The sequence below is a fragment of the Mustela nivalis genome (genome assembly GCF_964662115.1).
Source record: "Mustela nivalis genome assembly, chromosome: 2".
Lineage (NCBI taxonomy): Eukaryota > Metazoa > Chordata > Mammalia > Carnivora > Mustelidae > Mustela > Mustela nivalis.
In genome coordinates, this window is record NC_139021.1 from 155741135 (window position 1) to 155763989 (window position 22855).

The 22855-nt window shown below is 41.0% G+C and overlaps 2 long non-coding RNA genes across 3 annotated transcripts; one reads left to right on the forward strand and one right to left on the reverse strand.

The window, feature by feature from the left end:
• Positions 1-20958, reverse strand: LOC309860260. Its single transcript, XR_014309284.1, has 3 exons — positions 20871-20958; positions 19341-19398; positions 1-1465 (listed from the first exon to the last, which is right to left on the reverse strand). It is a non-coding gene; the product is annotated as an uncharacterized lncRNA (long non-coding RNA).
• On the forward strand, positions 19546-22242 carry LOC309860258. Of its 2 annotated transcripts, none has more exons than XR_014309281.1 (3): positions 19546-20908; positions 20998-21161; positions 21327-22242. It is a non-coding gene; the product is annotated as an uncharacterized lncRNA (long non-coding RNA). The 2 variants fall into 2 exon arrangements; XR_014309282.1 differs by having other exon boundaries at positions 19550-20858.
• The last annotated feature ends 613 nt before the right edge of the window (positions 22243-22855 follow it).

Below are 22855 nucleotides of genomic sequence, written 5' to 3' on the forward strand. Positions count from 1 at the left end.
TTAAAATATATCCAAATATTTGTTAGGAGAGTTGTTAGTATTAAATTATATGAATACAATATATTTTAACCATTTCCCAATGTTTTGAAATGATAAAACACTTTTCCAACAATGACCAGGGGGTGTTGGTTATGAGGCTTAAAAGCATATCTCTGGGGTGCCTGGGTGTCTCAATTGGTAAGCGTCTGCCTTCGGCTCAGGTCATGCTCCCGGGGTCCGAGGCTCAAGCCCCACATCTGGCTCCCTGCTCAGTGGAAAGCCACCTTCTCCCTCTCCCCCTCCCCCTGCTTGTGTTCCTTCTCTCACTGTCTCTCTGTCAAATAAATAAATAACATCTTTTTTAAAAACCCAAATAAACATATCTCAGAGGGGCACCTGGGTGGCTTTGTTGGTTAAGCATTGGACTCTTGGTTTCAGCTCACATCATGATCTTGGGGTCATGAGATGGAGCCCGGAGTCTCACTCTGCACTCAGCAGGGGGTCTGCTCAAGATTCTCTCTTCCTGGGACGCCTGGGTAGCTCAGTGGGCTGAAGCCTCTGCCTTTGGCTCAGGTCATGATCCTGGGGTCCCAGGACTAAGCCCCACATCGGCTCTCTGCTCATCAGGGAGCCTGCTTCCACCTCTCTCTCTGTCTGCCTCTCTGCCTACTTGTGATCTCTGTCTGTCAAATAAATAAATAAAAATCTTAAAAAAAAAAAAATTCTCTCTTCCTCCATCTCTCCCCCATGCTCTCTCTTTCTCTAACATAAATAAATATCTCAAAGATATCTCAGAGACCGAAGATCTAGATTGTACTCCCAGGTGTGTTTTTCCAGGACATTTTCTCTTATATGAAAGCAACTAAGACAGAATGTAAGAGCAAGAACCAGATACTCACATCTGCATTCACATGATTTCTGCAGTGCCTTTTCCTCTAAAGCCTATCCACCAAGATCAAGGAGAGTATAAGTTATGACCAGAAAGCAACAGGTGTTACGAGAGAGGTGCCTGGATGTCCAAACATTTTCAAGTAAAGTTAATGTAAAAGGACATAATTATATTAATTGCATTACACTGATGTGTTACAGTTAATGTGAGTGTATGAATTTAGAGTTCACAGAGCTTCCTTACAGTTTTCATCTCATTAAAGACTATTTATTTGAGAGAGAGAGAGCGAGTGGGAAGGAGAGGGACAGGCAGACTCCTTGCTGAGTGCACAGTTCAGTGGGGCTCGATCCCACAACCCTGAGATCCCATAAACCTGAGCTGAAATCAAGAGTCAGACACTTACCTGACTGAGCCACCTAGGCACTCCTCTCATTTGAGAATTTTTAAGAAATGTAAAGGGGAATATTAGCATCATGTGATAGATGATGAAAAACTGAAGCCCAAAGATTTTGCTTGTTCAGTCGCACGAGAGTAAAGCCCCGGTAGGTCGTATGTTGTGCTTCTGTGAATTCTGACAATCTTCACATTGGTTATAATCTGAAAGGAGAAAAAAAAGAGGGGGCATTTTATTTTTTTTTAATTTTTTTATATTTACATTTATTTTTATTTTCTGTATGCTGTTCAATTCTTCCTAGTTGTAAAATGCTTATGTTTTACATTTACATTTACATAGTTGTAAACTGTTTACATTGAATTCAATTTTCTAACTCAGCCAGGAGGAGGAGTCAGCAAACTGAATAGAAAAGAAGGAAACAGAAGAGATGAATGTGTACCCTAGTAGGAATAAGTACTGTGTCATTAAACATTTGTAACTACTATGTCACAGTCAAAAAAAAGCTTGAAGACACTGCTTAACCCCATGTTCTCAAATAACAGGGTACAGAAAAATCATTTAGACCTCAAGCCCAAAGGATTCAGATTAAGCACATCTGGACTGAGAAGCAAGAACAAATATGCATTTTTAGAAGGACTGGAGGCAACTTTGAAGCAGGCAGCGGGCGGGGGGGGGGTGTGTGCTGCTGCAGAAACAAAGCACTTTTACTGTACATGCGTGTCTTCTCCAGAAAGTTCCCAATATAGCAGAAGAGACATCCATTGGCAGCAGAAAGCCACCTCAGTACAAAAGTGCAGGGCTAGGTGGCTTGCGCCCACAGATTCCAGCCACGTCCTCATGTCAGTCTGCAGATCCTTCCTGGACCTGCCTCCGTTCTTAGAAATCAACTTACTGGGCCAGCGACGTGTCTAAGAGCGGTGACAACCATGGCTAAGATCTGATCTCTAATGTGGTTAAGTGGCCTATATGACGTGAGCTTGGTGTCGATATGTCCTGAAGTGCTCCTTGACCTTGATTATTCTTAACAACCACAAATACTCTTACTAATTACTACTGGACCACGAGGCTTCCGACTTTGTGCTTGGCATTAGAGGGAAAACAAAGATGACTGCCCAGAAGTCATCCTAGCCAGCCACCACCGCTACCCCATCCCAATACACAGAAAGCAAGAAAGTGGTTCAGCAAATATTTTCTTTGCTCTTCACAGAGGTGCCTCATAATTTTCAGATACCAGGGAAATGGCTTATAATCTGAGATGATGGGATTATACCCTCTAACTCCACCCTTTTCTTCCTCCTTTCACACAGCCAAAGGACACATCGTTCATGCCTTTAAGGAAATACAAAATAATGTGCCATCCTAGAAACCACATTCTCCAAAAGGTCTTGAGAAATACATAAAGGACTATTTGGGTCTATGCTGCAGTATTAGCCATGAGTCCATTTAGGAAGACTCCTGATTTATAGATATTCCTCCCAGGTGCTAAGCGAAAGCAGTCTTTGGATTAGAGAGAGGCTCAAAGCCCTCCCTTATTCACAAATCACTTTAGGGTAGGCCACTGGGTATGACTAATGGGTTCAAAGACAACTAACTTGATCATCTCAAAGGATGTTTGTCAAAGGGTTTAACTAGTTAGTGTTAGGTAGTGGGACTGGGGATGATTTTATTTTTTTTCTTTGGTAACTTTGTATTCTTTTTCTACACTAAATATGGATTACTTTTACAATTGGGAAAAATAACAATTTTGTTGGGGTGCCTGGGTGGCTCAGTGGGTTGAGCCTCTGCCTTCGGCTCAGGTCATGATCTCAGGGTCCTGGGATCCAGCCCCATATTGGGCTCTCTGCTCAGCAGGGAGCCTGCTTCCTCCTCTCTGTCTCTGTCTGCCTCTCTGCATACTTGTGATCTCTATCTGTCAAATAAATAAATTTAATTTAAATTTAAAAAATACAATTTTGTCTATTTTTTTTACTGATAATAAAAATCTCAGATCAAGTAGAAGACTGACTTCTTCACCATGCTTCAAAGGAGTTCTAGATGAAAGCCACAGTAAGTATTCATGTTTTAAGAGGAGGGAATTCCAACAGACAAACACATGCTCTCACTGTTTCCACAAAAGCAGAGCAGTTTTGCCAACCGTTGGAAACATGATAAAATCATAGTAAATAAATCGTAAACAAAATATGTTCTATTTGTTCCATAACAGTATAAAAGGATGTTATTTTAATCCAAATAGAAAGGCTTCACCATCTAAACCCAAATAATCTAAGGCTCCCATTTCCACCCTAATATTTTTAATATGGTATGTCTAAATGTTTGGGACGCCCTCTTCTATGGGCATTTGAAGAGGAGTGTGCTCTGTGGAAGCCATTTTGGCATGAGTGTTTCTGACTTTGGAAGAGTTTCCCATGTATCTAACTAGATATTATTTAAATAATAGACAGGCAGTCAAAGATCTTGAATAAGAGGATGTCTGCCGTGAAATCCTCTGGAGATGGTCAACCAAGGCGCCCTCCACTCAAATGTTACCACTATCAACTTTTTTTTTTTTAAGATTTTATTTATTTATTTGACAGATGGAGATCACAAGTAGGCAGAGAAGCAGGCAGAGAGAGGAGGATGCAGGCTCCCTGCTGAGCAGAGAGCCCGATGCGGGGCTCTATCCCAGGACCCTGGGATCATGACTGGAGCCAAGGGCGGAGGCCTTAACCCACTGAGCCACCCAGGTGCCCCACCACTATCAATTTTTTTAAAAGGTCAGGTGCTATAGAGAGAAGCATTTAGGGGAGGAAAAAAAACCCAAAATAAAAATATTTAAAATAATCATACCTCCTTATTTTGAATGTTTACTGAACAGCAGGATAGAAAAAGTCCATGCTGACATTTTTTCACCAAAGCATTGTCATCACCAGAAATAGAAGAAACCTCAGAATCTGATCCAGAACTTTGGAAAAGTACGGAAAATAGAACATCACAGAAGAGATCTGAAATGATAACATTCTAAAGATTTGGGGGATGACATTTTTGTCCACACTAACTGTTTTCACTGATAGTACTGAGCAATGCTGACTTTAAAATCTGTTGGGTTTTTTCTCTTTTTCATCGTAACTTAGCAGATATCATTGTTCCACAAGGCAACTCCCACGCAGGTGGCTGTGACAGAGGGGTGTTTGGTTTAATTCAGGAGCCTATTCTAGGGCTCAGAGAATAACCGGATAGGGCTGTGTACAAGGGGTGTATAGCATACACCACATTACTTACCCCCAAACCCATTCAGCCACTGTAACAGAACCAAAAATTTTAGCTGGGCACATGGTCATGTAGCTAAGATGACTTTTCCAGCCTCCAGCACGGCCATGTGACTAAGTTTTGGCCAATGAAATATAAGTGGAAGCATTGTTTGGGACTTCCAGAAAGTCTCCTTTAGAAGTGAGGGGAACAGGGGCACCTGGGTGGCTCAGTGGGTTAAAGCCTCTGCCTTTGGCTCGGGTCATCATCTCAGGGCCCTGGGATTGAGCCCCGCCTCGGGCTCTCTGCTCAGCCTGCTTCCCTTCCTCTCTCTCTGCCTGCCTCTCTGCCTGCTTATGATCTCTGTCAAATGAATCAATAAAATCTTAAAAAAAAAAAAAAAAGTGAGGGGGACAGAGATACCCAAGGACACAGACCAGGAAGTGGGGGAGCTGGACTCCAACTCCTACACACTAAGGACAGGGTGAGATCGTGTGGACCATCCACAGCAGAGTCTGGCAAGCTTAGGTCTACAAGCTAAGAATAATTTTTACCTTTTTAAATGGTTGAAAAACAATCTAAAGACTGTTTGGGGGCAATTTCAGGGTCTATAAGTAACAGTTCATTGGCACCCAGCCACATTCATTCACTTACATGTTACCTCTGGCTCCTTTTACAAGCAGACAGAGCTGAAGAGCTGTGACAAAGTTGCCATGACCTACAAAGCCTAAAATACTGATTATTGGGCCCTTACATAATAAATTTATTGATCCCCAACCTAGAGAAAGGTAGGAGGTAGGGCGCCAAGAGGGTGTGTGGCTGGGTAGGGACAGTGCAACTCTGGCACCCATTCTAGAAGTTCAAGTGGGCCATGAGATGGGGTGTCTCACCGCCTAGTAAAATCAGCTGCTCATCAATATTTGTGCCCTTGGCAAAAGAAGATGTAAGTATAGCCAATGAGCACATTAAAAAGATCCTCAGCACCAGCAGTCATCAAGGAAATGCAATTAAAACCAAGATGCAATATTACTACACACCCACTACCACGGCTATCATTAAAATGACTACATATGGGTGAGAATGTGGAGGAACAAGAACTCTCAGATACTGCCGCCGGAAAGAGAAAGTGACACACTCTGAGTAAACAGTTTGGCAGTTTACTCTAAATTTAAGGATCCACTTACCACGTGACCCAGGTGTTCTACTCCTAGGTATTCGCCCATGACAAATGAAAACACGTGTCCAAACAAAAGCTAGCCCCAAATGGGAAACAATCCAAATGCCCATTGCCAGTGAACGGATAGACAAATTACAGCGCATCCACACAGCGGAATAATACACAGAAACAAAAAGACACCAAGTACAGATGCATAAACAACATGCATGAACCTCTAAGACAACGCTGAATGAAAGAAGCCAGACCCCAAATAGAATACATTCTAGTCATGTCCCCCACTTTTTGAAAGTTTGTGTTACACTTCTTTGCTTTTAGGAAAGACCCACATGAGTACCTTTTTCCACGAACCCAAAGAAATCCAGAGAGGATATTCACTTTCATGGAAGAGGTGAAAAGCAAAAATAGCATTCAATGCTTGTTTTTTAGCAAGCTGTTAACAGGGGCAGCCCATACCCCCAGTAGCAAGAGTGGCCCCGCCAAGTTCCCTCCCCGAGAACTATACTCGGCATCTCAGCATCAAGCTACCATACCTCTGAACTGTGTCTGTGAGCATTTTCTTTGTCCTGATTTATTTTGTGCCTCCGTTAGCAAGATGCATCCTTTTTTGGGTCTGGGAACTCAAGCAATCTTCCTTATAAATCAAAGGTAAATGCTACTTTGCTTTATACCATTTTGGCTTATGAAAGAGTTCAGAAGAATGCTTTCAGATAGTGGGGGAAATCCATAACTATAATTGTTTGAAATTCTAGGAAAGACAGGCTTATTCCACATTGATAGGTCATCTCGGGGTGTTACTCCCAACAGCTGCTTGGGCCAGAGACTTAGGTGGGGGATAACTTAGAGGGAAAGAGCACATGGAGGCGTTTTAGGGTAATGCTAATGTTCTATATCTCGATTGTGGTGGAAGTTTACAGGTGTGCATTTGTGTGCATTTCATTATATGAATATTAGTAAGTTTGTTTTTAAAAAAGGGTGCCCATGTCCTCAGGACCCATTAACAGGGAGGAACACTGATGCTGAGTAGCACTGTGAATCCATGATGCCATAAGAAATCCACACGGCAGAGAAGAACAGAGATGAAAAGCTAACTTGCCAGACAGAGATTTTTCTGCTTCTACAAGGAAGTGGTCTCAAACAAAGTCCTCTTTGTGGGCTCCTTGCCATGGGGCATCTTTGAGCCATGAAAGGCCCAACTTTTGTCCTACATCAAGGGCTGCAAAGCTCCTGGAAGTGAGGCCTTTAATACTTGGACCTCTGGATTTCTTTAAACTGAATAAAAATCATGCATACCCTCTTATTCAGTTCTCCCAAAGGTACCAATCAGGAAGTTGCCCACTTGGATTCTTCAACTGGCAAAAGAAACACATTGACCAGCACCAGAAATGAAGTCAGCTCATTTGATCTAAGTCCCTGCAAGAAACCTGATCCAGCAAGGTAACTGGACCCAATCAGCTGGAAGTTCAGGATGGAGTTGCTGGCAATTAAGTTGGCTTTAGTCTCCCCTAAATCAATGTGGTCATCCTTCCTCATCAGAAGCATAGTTGCTCAGAGTTGAAAGAGTAACATTCCAACCAATCTGAGGCATAGGGACAAAGTTCTATAAAATCAGCATCTGCATTCTCCTTTGAGGTAAAATATGGATGATGGAGAGGTTGTGTTCTGGCCACCGAATTTGCGGAGAGAGGCAAAATGGTTTTATCTGGGGATGGCAGGTGGAGCGGACAACTCTTAAGGAATAACAGAAAAGCTTCTCTGAGGCTCCTTCCACAGGAAGCCTGAAGCAATAGAGACAGGATTGTTGAGGGAGCAAAGGAGGGAGTCAGGTAACAAAGCCATCTGTTTTTGCAAGCCTTAACAGAGCAGAGAGAGGGAAGGCCACTTCATTTTGCCTCTCAGTGGAATTAGAATTAAAATTTTTGTTTAATATCCATTTCAAATAACCACCAAGATAAATCCCTGAGGGAAATCACAACAGAATATAAGAACCCTAGGGAGTATCTGGGTGGCTGAGTTGGTTGAGCATCTACTTTCTGCTCAGGTCATGATTCCAGGGTCCTGGGATCGAGCCCCATGTCAGGCTCCCTGCTCAGTGGGGAGTCTGCCTTTCCCTCTCCCTCTGCCCCTGCTCTCCCTCATGCATGCTCTCTCCCTCGCTCTCTCTCTCTCTCTCACAAGCACTCTCTAATAAACAAAAACATCTTTAAAAAAATAGAACATAAAGATTCTAGTCCTAAGACAATGAGACAGGTAAGGAATACACCTTTGAAGAAAGGTACTTAGGAAAATGGGAACAAGAGGAAAATTTATTTTTGATCTAGGTTCTTTGAGCCAATTATGCAAGTCCAGGATAAAGAGTGGGAGCCTTATCAGTGAACTGTGGTGGGTGGTAGGAAAGAGAAGAAAAGGGCCTTAATGTCAAGCCTCTCAGGAGGCATACAACTGCAGAAGAGAATGGAATTTATAAACCTACAGATTCAATCTATTCAGTGTAGAATTCTACTGGCAAGGGTGTCAGGTCCTGGGACAAGTCCTCAGAAGTAGCCAGCAATGAGTGAGGAATTTGTTCATTATCAAAAGAGGCCTATGGAGACCCCTGGCAGTATGCAATGCGCAGTATCAGAATGGGAACCTCAGAAGTGGTGTCACAGAAGTGGAGTGTCAGAGAAGCGTCAGAGAAGTGGAGGCCTGGGTCTGGGTCTGATGTCTGTTAACTGCCACAGCCATCTTGCTACAGCTTGAGGCTGACATCAGACTTACACACTTCCCCACACAATACGAAAGATGGCAGAAAGCGCTGGAAAGAGTCTGTGTCCTTGATGACATCATGAGGCCTGTGAGCAGAGACAACCAACCCTGAAGGCTGCCCTGCGGTTGGACCCAAAATAAAAATCCCGCTAATTATACCAACCCACCCAGTGCTGTAATCTAGGACTGTCCTGTACCAATTAGTAGGAAGCAACTGTAAATCCTACAGACTCAGTCAGACAGGCAGACGCAGTAAGTGTCCCTGTTATTCAAAGCTTGCTGGTTGCACGTAGTGAAAAACGCAACAAACCTTCACTACCATGAAAATGTGCTCGGGAAGATAAACACCCTCTCCCTACAATTTTACCATAGGTATATAATCTTTAAAAAATCATATCTAAATTTGCCTTTAAATTCAATGCATTAAATTACAGGTAAGTACAGTTACAGAAGGGGGGGAGAACCACTTAAAATATTAACGAAATAATGTTCCATTAAGTCATCCAAAAAGCTAAATAATCTCAAATTTGGTTATAAAAATTAGTTTTACTCTTGGGGCGCCGGGGTGCCTCAGCTGGTTGAGTGTCCAACTCTTGATCTGGACTCAGGTCTGGATCTCAGGGTCTTGAGATGGAGTCCAAGGTACTACCGTGCTCAGTGGGGAATCTGCCTCCTCCTTCTCCCTCTCCCTCATCCCCTTTCCCCTCAAACTACCTCTCACTCCCTCAAATAAATATTAGTCTTATTCTTAAAATTATAGAGATTCTTTTCAATCTGGAGGCTGAATCTTGAAGGTCCCTGACTCAGTTTTCTCCAATTCAAGGCTTGAGTTTCTCATATTCAGTGTATATATTAAGCTTCAAGGAGGGTCTAACCTGTGTCCCAGTGTGGTCTTCCATTACTTTTTAAAAGCATATATATATATATATTTTTTTAACCAGTAATTCTTATTTCACTGCCAAAAGGAAAAATCAAAATCTAGTTTCTTAAACTATTCGTAAAATATATACACAATCTAATCCAGTATTGAAACTCAGAATGAATTACCAAATACAATCGACTTCTTCCCATATGTTTCCATCCCCACCAGCCATCATCTCACACCTGGGGAACTGGTCTTCTCACCTGTCCTCTGCCTGGGTCCCGTCCTTTCTTCAACCTCAGCCAAGGAGATCCTCTTAAAACTCAAGTCCAACTTCAAGCCTCATTTCCTCTTCCTCTCTCCCCTGTAGCCATCCAACCTTTCTCCTACCTTTTTCCTGAATATTCTCTCCTGTCAGAGATCCTCGCACATTCTAGCCCTTTTATCTAGGGAACACTTTTCTTCCTCCTTCACCTAGATAACATTTAGTCGGTCTTCAGCCTGAGCATCATTTTAAGACTTTCCTAACATAGTCAAATTCTCTTGTTATACAGACTCTCATATAACCTTGCTTTACCCTACTACCTGTTAAATCTGCATTTTGATATTTCTGTGTGGTTGTCTGGTTACTGGTGATCTGTTACACCAAACTATAAGCTTTGTGAGCAGGGGTTTTATCTATTTTTACTCAGCATTACATGCCCAGTATTGAGCACAGCAGTGGGTGCTCTATACATGTATTAGGTGGAAAAAAAAAAAAAAGGTGAACATTTTATCTCATACACAGTAGTCCCAAAAGAAACACAAACCTTACCATTTGTTTGTTTTTCCTGTTTTTTTTCCAGTGATCAAAGGAACTCTGATATGGAATCTGTGACTAAAAGATTCTTCCTTTAAAAACATGTAATGAGGGCGCCTGGGTAGCTCAGTGGGTTAAAGCCTCTGCCTTCAGCTCAGGTCATGATCTCAGGGTCCTGGGATCAAGCCCCGCATTGGGCGCTCTGCTCGGCAGGGAGCCTGCTTCCCCCTCTCTCTGCCTGCCTCTCTGCCTATTTGTGATCTCTCTCTGTCAAATAAATAAATAAAATCTTAAAAGAAAAAAAACATGTAATGAGAAGACACAGGTGGATTTCTCAGCACACACACATTTTCAAGGCTGGTGGGAGACTATGGATGGCATTAAAAGATAGTACCCAGAATGTAAATGTTCTATTACTTGTGACCGCAGGATATCAACATCAGCACCATTTCCTTCTCTGGTCACTGGAAATAGCTTCATCAGGTGAGGAATTACTCAGCCTCCTGCTTGCCCCATTCTCTGAAGCTGACATCCTATGCATCATTTGAACCCTAGTAGAGACTAGAATCCTATTCAATCTAATTTCAAAGTAATAATACCAACTCTAGAATTTCATTTTCTCCTTTTTATTTTTTTATTATTTTTTAAAAATCTTATTTATTTATTTGACAGACAGAGATCACAAGTAGGCAGAGAGGCAGGCAGAGGAGAGAGGGGGAAGCAAGCTCCCTACCAAGCAGAGAGCCCAACTCGGGGCTTGATCCCAGGACCCTGGGATCATGACCTGAGCCAAAGGCAGAGGCTTTAACCCACTGAGCCACCCAGGCGCCCCCATTTTCTCATTTTTAAGGATGAGTTAAGACTTTCCTGAATTCTATTCTTGTGACACCAAGCAAGGCATATAGGAGTGGAGGGTTGGAGAGTAGGGAAACAGTTGCTTGTCCACAAATATTACATTGGAAGAACTGGTTTAATCTTAACATCTTAGAGGAAGTGTCCAATGGTTACAAAATCTCCCCTCTGGGAAAAACTGCCTTCATTTTCATTTTCTGAGCCTTTTCTTTTAAATTTAATCAGGTTGTTTTCTTTTTAATGTTTTTGTAAAAGCTTCTACTAAGGCAATTGGAAGTTCCAAGGCAAGGTCTCTTAATCTACAGTGATGAACAGGTATTTAGGGATCATGAAATGCTTGAAAACATATGCTAAATTTTGACTTATGTTTGGAAGTGCATTTTTCTGGAGAAAGACTCCAGATTTTATGTCAGATTCTATCACCAGCACCTAGTAGAGTGCCTGGAGTGTAAGAGATGCTTAGTAAAGATCTGAGTAAGAGAATGAGAAAGAAAATGAACAGATGCCCTTAAAGATACTAAGAAGGAATGACTGGAGAAGTAAGTTATCTGATACCAGAAAAACAATGGTGTCACAGAAGCCAAGAAAGAGAAGATCGGTGAGAAGAGAGTGGTTCAAGTGTCATTTGTTGAAGAAAGGTTAAGTCAGATAAGGTCTGGAAGTGCACAGTGGATTTAGAAACAGAGTGGTAGATGGAGACCTTTACAACTGATAGTTTCAGTTAAGGTAAAATATTGCAGTTGGCTGGAGAATAAATAGGAATACAAAGTAAGGAACAATGGATAGAGACAAGTCTTTCATAAACCATGTCTGTCACGTGAAAAAGTGCTCAGCATCATTCGGCATCAGGAAATTACAAATGAAAAGCACAGTGAGATACCACCTCACACCAGTCAGAATGGCTAAAATTAACCATTCAGAAAACGACAGCTATTGGTGAGGATGCGGAGAAAGGAGAACTGTCCAAACTGTTGGTGGGAATGCAAGCTGGTGCAGCCACTATGGAAAACAGCATGGAGGTTCCTCAAAAAGTTGAAAACAGAGCTACCCTACAGCCCAGCAATCACATTACGGGTATTTATCCTAAAGATACAAATACAGTGATCCAAAGGGACACATGCACCCGAATGTTTATAGCAGCAATGTCCACAATAGCCAAACTATGGAAAGAGCCCAGATGTCCATCAACAGATGAATGGATAAAGAAGTGGTATATACATACAATGGAATACTATGCAGCCACTGAAAAATAAATCTTGCCATGTGCAATGACGTGGATGGAACTAGAGGGTATTATGCTAAGCAAAGTAAGTCAGTCAGAGAAAGACAATTATCATATGATTTCTCTGATATGAGGAATTTGAGAAGCAGGGTTGGGGGAGGTCATGGGGGAAGGGAGGGAAAAATTGAACAAGATGGGACTTGGGAGGGAGACAAACCATAAGACCCTTAATCTCAGGAAACAAACTAAGGTTCCTGGAGGGGAGGGGGTTGGGAGGGAGGGGGATGGCTGGGTTATAGACTTTGGGGAGGGTATGTGCTATGGTGAGTGCTGTGAATTGTGTAAGACTGATGAATCAGAGACCTGTACCCCTGAAACAAATAATACATTATATGTCAATTTAAAAAATAAATAAACCAGGGATGCCTGGGTGGCTCAGTGGGTTAAAGCCTCTGCCTTCGGCTCAGGTCATGATCCCAGGGTCCTGGGATCGAGCCCTGAATCGGGCTCCCTGCTCAGTGGAGAGCCTGCTTCCTCCTCTCTCTCTCTCTCTCTCTGTCTGCCTCTCTGCCTACCTGTGATCTCTGCCTGTCAAATAAATAAATAAATAAACAAACCATGTCTGTGAAGAAGATACAGAATAGAGGATGAGGAGTTCCTATAGGAAGGTTTTATTTTTTTAAGATAGAAGAGACTTGAAAATACCTAAATGCCAATGGGAAGGAGCCACAGATCAGTAAAGAACACCCACACTAGGAAGCAGGACTGGGAAGGGAGCCAGAGTCTTGCATCAGAAGAGGGTTACTTTTTCCATTGTGAAAGGAGGGAAGAACGAAGACTGGGTACCAATTAAGTATGTTTGATAGTTTGGCGGTACTAATTTGAGAAAGATTCCATCTTATTGTTTCTATTTTCTCCAAGAAAAGAAGAAGTAAAATAACCTGCTGAGTGAAGGAGTACAGGGCCTGGTGGACAGAATGGGGACGGTCTTGGGTGGGCAGAAGTTTAAAACCGCTCCTGTGGAAAATGCGAAACAGGGAAGAATTGCCAGGCAAAGTTATGAATATAAATTTGTTGGACTACTAATGTTCTCCAATGCTTTTCTCTTCTCTAGAAAGTCTTTTAAGCAGAAAAGGGTTTCTAAGAAAAATCCCTACTTCACTAGAGGCTATCTTCTCTCTTGAAATTGCGTAACTTAAATTCAGGTTCAGAATCATGGCAAAGATAAAATTTCCATATGTAGTACATACAGAAATTTTGGTGTATTTAATGTTAAAGATAAGAAGTCACTGGTATCATCTTAAATACATAGAAAATAAAAGTTTGCCTTTTAAGTACCTGAGAATGGCAACAGGCAAGGTTTTTTTTTGTACAGGGAACCACCAAAGCCCTAAAATAACTACTTAGAGGGCTACACAGGTAGGCCCAGTAACTGAAGCAATCTGCTTTCAAAAGCTTGATCCTGTCACTTAGAGCGATAACACCAGGGTCAACAAATCCATGACAAAAAGAGGACACCTAGAGTAAGAAATCCAGAAGAAAAAACGGTGAAAGTGACTGTTCTCAAAACAGATGGAGGACTCTCCCTCCTGTCTACCCTGTTGCAGAAAAAGCCAAGTTCAGTCTCTCAAGTTCATCTACTTGATGACCTGGTCATCAAGTAGAGGTTATTAGTCATGTCCAACTCCCACACGGATAAATATTCTCTTTAGTTCTCCAGTCCCTCTGGCTACAGACACCCAGAAGTAGCTGAGGGCATTAAATACTCAATCACTTTACTTCCCTCTAAGCTTCCCAGCTTGGCTTGAAACTTAACCATGAGGGTAGTTACTGAACCAAGGGCTAAGGTGAGAACTTTCAACACTGTCCAACTAGCCAAGCCCATTCTCAGTCCCTAAAACAGCTCAGCTGTCCAAGCATGGAAGCACAGAAGACAGCTGATTTGGAAGGTAGTCTAAAGTGGTCATAGAGAGCATGGTTTCTAGGGGCAAACTGCTTGGGTTCATATTGTAGAGATACCACTTAGTAGATAGAAATTGTGTTTTAGTTTTCTCATCTGCAAAATGAAAAGAATGGTAATGCCTATCTCATAGGGCTGTTAGAAAGATTTAGAGAAGTGTTGGGAATACAAGTATACAGTATATGTTAGCTACTATTATTATTTTTAAAGATTTTATTTCTTTGGCAGACAGAGATTACAAGTAGGCAGAGAGAAAGGCAGAGAGACAGAGAAGTGGGGGAAGCAAACTTTCTGCTGAGCAGAGAGCCTGATGTGGGGCTCAATCCCAGGACCCTGAGATCATGACCTGAGCTGAACGCAGAAGCTTAGCTTAGCTCACTGAGCCACCTGGTGCCCCATGTTAGCTACTATTATTACTTCTGACCTACAGTTGGGTTTTCTTGAAAAGATTTAACAGAAGGACAAGAGTGCAAGAGTGCAGTGGTTGGAGTGATGGGAAGTGAAAAGGAGAAGAAACTGGTAGGGAGGGTAGCAAAGTCAAGGGCCTGGAGTTCTTGAAGTTCAAGTATTGATGCATTGGAAGTCATTCAATTAGGAAGCTGGGGAGATGGGCAGAAAGTAGAAGAGTTTATTTTAAGGTTTTAAGGGTGAAATTGAACATAAGTGATGACAAGGTCCAGGAAATGGGTGGCTTTATAGAAAAGGCAAAGGTCATTGAATTTGAGAAGTTCAAGCAATCAAGAGACCAGGATATCACCTGGTTACCACATGGCTTAACATTGGGTCTTTGGAGAATGCAGGGAATGAATGAGAATGACACACATGGACAGAAAGCATCTGAAAGCAATGCAGCCTGACTGTGAGCATGCATAAATATCAGAACTGAGAAGAAAGAAAGCCAACTGCTCCTCATGGTCCCAACTGAGGCTAGTTGGTACAAAAAGACCACAGAGCCAAGGACGCTAAATATTTACATCGCTTAGGAGTCCAGTACAGTGATAAACTGTCCTGCCCTATGTTAATACTGTTCCTATTAAAAGACACAGCCACCAAATTATTTAGAATGCTTCCTCAAAGGAGACTGGCTATCCAAGTCATCACAGCTCTATGAAGCCCTTTTTCCCCCTTTTAACATGCTCTCCAGACCTCTGAAAGGATCACCTGTGTCTCTCTCTACCCTATACATACTTTCACCACTGTACAGGTCATCCTTCCTTGCACTTATGTGTTTAAATGTCATTCTCATATAGGTACTTCCAGGGTTGGCCAGGTGTAGTGAGTGATCTTTTCATATTTGTCTCTCAACCCTGTTTATGCATGCATTCCTAAATGTCATTAGTTAAACAAGAGACTTCTTACTATCACCAAATTAGAAGACAAAGCATAAAAAGAATTTTCTGCTTATGAAAATGAGTCATCAACCCTTTAAGTTCTAACTATAAAGAAAGATTTGTGGGGTGCCTGGCTGGCTCAGTCGGTGGAGCATCTGACTCTTGATCTTGCGGTTGTGAGTTCAAGACCCATGATGAATGTAGAGATTACTTTAAAAATTATTTTCTTAAAACATATAATGTATTATTTGTTTCAGGGGTACAGGTCTGTGATTCATCAGCCTCATATAATACCCAGTGCTAATTACAACACATACCCTCCTTAATGTCCATCACCCAGTTACCACATCCCTCCACCTCCCCAAAATTGATTTTTTAATAAGTATTAGAAATGAGATGCAGTATTTCTTCACCAACTTGCAGCACATTATTTCTAAACAACCTCTATTAAAATAAGTCACAGTTGAGGGGCGCCTCGGTGGCTCAGTGGGTTAAAGCCTCTGCCTTCGGCTCATGTCATGATCTCAGGGTTCTGGGATTGAGCCCCACATCGGGCTCTCTGCTCAGCAGGGAGCCTGCTTCCCCTCCCTCCCCCGCTGCCTGCCTCTCTGCCTACTTGGGATCTCTGTCTGTCAAATAAATAAATAAATAAATAAAATCTTAAAAAAAAAAAAAAAAGTCATGGTTGAAAATTCAAAGGGAAAAATCAGGATTTGAAGAATAAAGTTGCTAAATGAATTTGTAAAATCCTTAACCTTCAAAATACCAAACTAATACAATAATGAATTAGCAACATTCCATTTGTATTCCTTCTCTAAAAACTTCTGAGATTTACTTGCCCTAGTGTTTAATTAAATGTGATACTTACACATATACATTCACTTTTGCTATAGGTAAACAACCAGAGAACATTTTAAAATTTTGTTTCTAGTTTCAAGTGTACCATGCCTGATTTTGTTATTTTGATTTATATTTGTTTTATCCAAATGTCAGATTTTCCAAGTCATACATACTTGATATAAATTCTTAAACATGTGGAGAAAATATACAAAACAAGATAAATGTATCCTAAGATTTTATCCTAGATGAAGTCATATGAAATCACAGCTGGCAGGGAGTGGGGGAGGTTGGCAGCTCAGGAAGAGGGCATTTAACTGTGATTTATTTATAGGAAAGCAAAGAAATGGAGGGGAAAAAGAGATGAAAATAGTAGAAATTTTAAAGAAAAAGTTTTTTGAGGTGGTACAAAGCATTACCATTAGGTACTTAAAAAAAAATTCTTCAGTTATTGAACTCAGTGAACATATTTGTCCCAAATTTAATGATAAATATCACTCCTCTTTCAATTCTCTAAAACTGTAGAGGAATAAGCCTTTAATTGATACACAGATACTTTCATAAAAACCTCATAAAATGTATTATTCCATTTGAACTAGTAATGTCTTGTGGGCCCTTGGTCTTACTCTACTTTGAGTTTGGGGCTTTGAGAAAGGATACACTGACACATCCTATGCAAGGGAGTAAGTATTAAGAAGTGAAAATTACTCTCTCCTCATTATTGCACAGGTTGTGACTTACAAAGAATAAAAACTGTTTTCTATGAAAAGGTGCCCTGAGAAAAGCAAATTGACAGTGGAAATTGAGAGAAGTTAGTGGTTAATGTTCATCCAGTAACTATATGTTGTAATATGATGGAGAGCTTTATTTTAGTGGCAGAAAAGTTAGTAGCTATGTAAACTTTACTAGTTACTTATTTTAGTCTTTAAAAGTTAAGTATGTAGGCATATAGTTTTTCCAGAATTATGTAAGGAAAATAATATCTATAGTAATATTTAAGGATTTAAGTTATTTTGAACATTCTAGATCTATCCTTCATGAATATAAAATAACTGTCTGTACCTTCATGTTTAGAAAGACCATTGTGTTGTTTCAAGGTAAGATATTTTTTGTTGATTTTTCAAAATCCTTTTTTTTTTTTTTAAAGATTTTATTTATTTATTTGACAGAGAGAGATCACAGTAGGAGAGAGGAAGGGAAGAGATCACAGAGAGAGGAAGGGAAGCAGGCCCCATGCTGAGCAGAGAGCCCGATGTGGGACTCGATCCCAGGACCCTGAGAGAGATCAACAGTAGGAGAGAGGAAGGGAAGAGATCACAGAGAGAGGAAGGGAAGCAGGCCCCATGCTGAGCAGAGAGCCCGATGTGAGACTCGATCCCAGGACCCTGAGATCATGACCTGAGCCGAAGGCAGCGGCTCAACCACCTGAGCCACCCAGGCGCCCCTCAAAATCCTTTTTTGATGATCCTTCACATGTTGGCTTTTCTGGCCACAGCAGAACATTTAACTGATTATTACCAGAGAATAGTCTAGAACTCTGCAATAATTACTGTGTACCCTTTCTGGTTCTAACTGAAAGTACAGACCTCATCAGACATACTATAAATATAGTTGGGATAATCTCTTTAGTTACACTATCTTATACTTAGCCACCCTAAAACTTTTCTGCCTGTTCACAGAGTTTCAAAATATCTTTCAATTACTTTTATCATTCGTAACGCAGATGTATTTAACATTACTTGTATATTTGGAAGGATGGTATGTTTAATCATTTCCAGAATACTCATAAAAATTTAGTAAGAATATCAAATAACATTATGCCAACTTTTGTTAAAATGAAAATCTCTATATAGTTCATCAGTGTTCCTATACTTCTGCGAGTTTAAATAAGTTTGATGCCTTGTTAAAAAATTGATGCCAGCATGTCCATTTTTTCTATATCTCTTCAAAGAACAAATGTACCACACACTTGATGACAATCAATAATGCACAGAAAAAATATTTGGAAACAAAGACCACTGTTGCATTGTTGATACTGTTCTGTTTTATGACAAATTCAAGTCAAGCATAACTTTTTAGGAAGTTGTATTTGTAATGTAAAATTAAGATTTGCTGAATCCATTCATCAAATATTTACTGAGCATTTACTACATGCCAGGCACTGTTCTGGGTACTAAAGATTTAGAAATGAAAAAGACAAGAATGGTTCCTGCTTTTCCACGGCCAAGAAGCTTGTTTTATCTTGAATCATTCATATTAAAAATATATATAAACCAGCAATAAGACTGTCACAAATGTCATAGAATTGGGATTGAAAGGAGCTCAGAGATCATCTACTATGTTATCAATTCCAAGATGCACATTATTTTACATTTTGACACTGTAAAATCAGCCACATCTTACAATGTGGTCAGACCAGGCTGCACTCAGGGAGAGTTGTCACTGCCTGTGTATGTGCATCAAAACTCACAGAACAGTGTTGAGGCTTGGAAGAAAATATGGGAGACAATGGTGAAGGCACTCTTAAGGATTCTTGATGATTCACAATTCAGTAAAATATAATAGTTAAAAGTGTTCATTGCTTATAGGAGAGGAAAATGAAATTCAGAGAGGGTAAATAACCTGCCCTAAATTAGAAAGCAGGGTAGGTAGTACGAGTCCAGGTTCTAACTTCTATTCTTATTCTTCTACCAAAGTCTTCTGATATATGGAAATAAAGGCTCTAGAATATGGCTCCAGTTTGGGGACCATGGACAAGGAACTTAATCCCTCTATGCCTCAGCTTCTCCACTGTAAAAAAAGGAGTTTAACAGATCAACTCATGATACTGTATTGAGTAAGAGAATGTATATATAGGACTTAACACAGAGTTTGGCATATAGTTGGTGCTCTGTAAAACTTAACTATCTGAGATCAAAATTTACATTTGGTAGGAAATTTAAAGCGACCAATTATCCTACAAATATTGCTCACTATATGAAGCCCACATCTAGTTATTTGACTAAAATACTGAAAAATAAATAGAGTGGTCAAATGTTTGAACTGATTAATACAATAAAAATTTCCACCTTAACAATGCTTTGTCCAGGTCCATATGGTACTGTGCCAAGAACCCAGTAGATCTACCTGCAAAAAACCATACAAAAAATAAGAATTGACACCAACTATGATTGTCAAGTTACTTAGGACTCCACTGTGTTCAAATGCATTTATAAATACACTCTGAAACAACAAGAACAAATATTCAAATGTTAAACAGTTCATTTATTTTTGCTTTCTATAAAACACAATTACAACCAGGTATATAATACTTGTACAACAACCACAAGTTTTGGAGGTTAAACTTGATTTGGTCCAAAGAGTGAGAGTACTAACTGTTCATAATCCATTATTAATTTATATTTTGTAAAGCATTTTCTCTTTCATTATCAATTCAGTGCCTTGCATATAGTATAACTATAAAAGCATATCCCAGGTACTTTCCAATGTCATTTTGTTTTCTGTTCAAACAATGGCATGTTTAGAGAAGGGGTACATGTCTACATTTCTTTTTTAAGCCTTTCTGGTCAGCTCTTCTAATTTTGGGAATTTAAGTGAAAATCCAAGTTATGGCACACTATGTTTTATAGAATCAACTGTTTTTACATATTTGTTTCTATATTTCTGTTATAAAATAACATTCTATATGTATAGTTTACATTGAGTTCATTACATATTTCAGACAAATTGGTTTTAGCTAAGATTCTGAATGCAAAAAATACACAGTTAAGCACTTGAAAAGTAGTTTTAACTACTGGGAAATATTAACCAATCAACTCACATTTGTTCCTGTCTCACCTGAAGACAAAATCTATGAGCCACTCTGCAAAGAGAACTAACTGAAATGAATATATCTGTATTTAGAATTACTGTATTTGCAGAAGCCTCTTGCAATTAAAAGTCTTATCATGGGGTCCAGTTCTGGTGTCCTGCTGTTTCACTCATGACACTGCACAGTACCAAAGTGCGACAATTCTCTATTTTAAATATCAGCATATTTTCTCATACCAGTTGTTTTAAGAATGCTTTTGTTAAAAAATCTCACAAGCACTAACTTATTATCCAAATTTAAACTTTAAAAGAAAATCAACCCAATGTTCAACATGAGAAGTATCCCTATGAATTCTGAAACTTAAAACCAACAGTTTAGTTTTCTTATGTTTGGGATTTTTTTTTTTTTTTTTACCAATCGCATACTTCACTATACACATCCTGGATAGTATTCGAAATCAATCTAATGCTGAGTATGCCTGGGTCAGCAGGGAAGACCCCTATGACCAAGTATGAGAGACCCATGGTAAGGTGCATCCGGCCAAACAGACCGGAACCAGATTCCAATGAAGGCAGCGGCCTGAGGCTACCTGCACTTAGTGGGACGCCCCACACCTCTGCCGCTCCAAATTTCCCACCGCGCCCCACCTGTCTGCGTCCTAGTCTCTGCCCCGCCCCTTCCTCCGCGGCCAGCTTCCGCCTTGCCCGCGCAACTCCGAGACTAAGCGGAGTGACGGAAACTACAATCCGGCACAGAAGAAAGGCCCAAGGAACCAGTGAGTCCCCACCCGGCCAAAAGGAGCGACTCCTCTAGAAAAACTTGGCGGCAAGTTAACAGGAAGTGCGGAGGCGCAGTTCCCAGGCCGTTTGGGGCACCTTGCCGCCCCAGTAATCTCATCTTTTGTTCTTTGACAGGCCTCCTTGAAGCCCCAACTCTGAGCGCTTTCCGGGCAGCTCTTGACTCGAACTCCACTGCGATCCCCCACTGATGGCAGCCATCATAGTTACATCCGGGTATTTCGTGGAGTCGCCGCCAGAGTCTCCCGGAAGTGACGCGAACGCGGAGGGATTTGCGCTCGGTGAGGTGAAGGGGCCCCGGAAGCTGGTCCCGTAGAGACGCTGGCGGTGGAGTAGTAGGGTTGGGCGTTTTGTTTACCATCACCTACTTGTAACGGGTGTTACGTGTTATGTATTGTGCCCAACACCCGCTTTCCCGTGCCTTTTAAATCCTTTCTTTACAACAGGTCCAGGAGGAAGACATGGTATTGTTTCCATTATGGGAAAATTGAGGCCAGGAGAGGGCGAGTGATTTGTCTTAATGCATCTCGTCTTGGAGCTGACCTGATCCCCCAGTTTGTCTGTGGAGCCAGTGCTTTAAATTTCCTCCGTAATGCTTCCATTTAGAAAAACCCTCAAGCCCCTGGTGCTTGCAGCTGGAAGACCACTTCTGCAAGGGCGTTCACCTTCAGCTCAGCGTTGTTGCCCATGGTGTAGGGCCAAGCCACAGCCACCGTGGTCTCTGCGGTGGACAGAGATCCGAACCGTGTGCCACGGTCACCATCGTTAACCGGGTGTCTTGCAATTTCCCTTGGTCTCCTGCCCCTTGACTCTGCACATGGAGGGTTCTTGCTGCCCTCGACCCCCGGTTAACTGAGGGAACTGGCCCTGACCGTGGGCGCTGGGAAACATTTTAACTCCTGTCAGGCACTTGTAAAGTCAAGACTGCTCAAACGGCTCCAGGCCTGTCATTATTGGCAAATAGCCTCTGGCGGTAATAAAAGCCTGACAACGATTATCTTGGACTTTCCACCAAATCAGTTGTGTCTCCTGGCTTCTGTTCCTTTAGAATTAAGAACAAATACTTCGACCTTAATGTCACCGTTAACTATAACCAGCCATCAAATAATGAAGTGTGAATATCCACTTTGGTCATTTTTTTTCCTTTTTCTTTTTTTCGCAGAGGCCATCAGGTGGGGAAATAGCCACACCAGCACCTCTCCAGAACAGAACCTCTCAGATCCCTAGGTGTCAGAGGTCTTAGGGGCACAGCATCCTCAGGGGAGGTCAGAGCCCATGGCTAGATATCATGGGGGCGAGGTAATATTTTTGTAAAAACAAATTATGCATAGAAAAAATACATCAGAATTAAGAATGATAATATTTGAAGAGTGGCCGTTTAATTATTTTGTTTCTTCTCTCTACTATTTATTTTCCATATCTGCTACAGTTCTTTTTAATATAGGGAAATAAATTGACCGCAGTAAACCTTTCTTAGTTGCCTGCTATTATGATGAAGACAAAGGCATGTTGTCACATTTTGACAAATGACCGTCTTTGATACAAACTACAGAAAGGAATTCTTTTCCTTGGCAAAGCGTTGTTTCTTGTTGTTGTTGTTGTTTTGTCAGGATATTATCAAAATACAAATTTGGTACAGGTGTTTTCCCCACACCTTTGTATAAAAATATTCAAATCAGAAGTTTTACTTCTCAAAAAAAAGAGGAGACATTCTGGAGAACAAGTATAAAAAGCTACTTTTATTCTGCCTTCTTTGCGGTAGCTTTAAACAACTTACCAGGTTCAGATAAAAGCAAAATAAGCACTCCTCTTTTCTATTTCTGTAGTCTGCTTCCACTGTTGCCTTTTAGCAACTATCAAGCAGTGGCACTACAAGAAATACAGTGAAAAGACAGAAGAGAAAAATGAGAAGGGATTGGGAAGGAAGAACATGTAAATAATGGAAAATGCTGATATTGGGGTTGAGGTTGCTTTG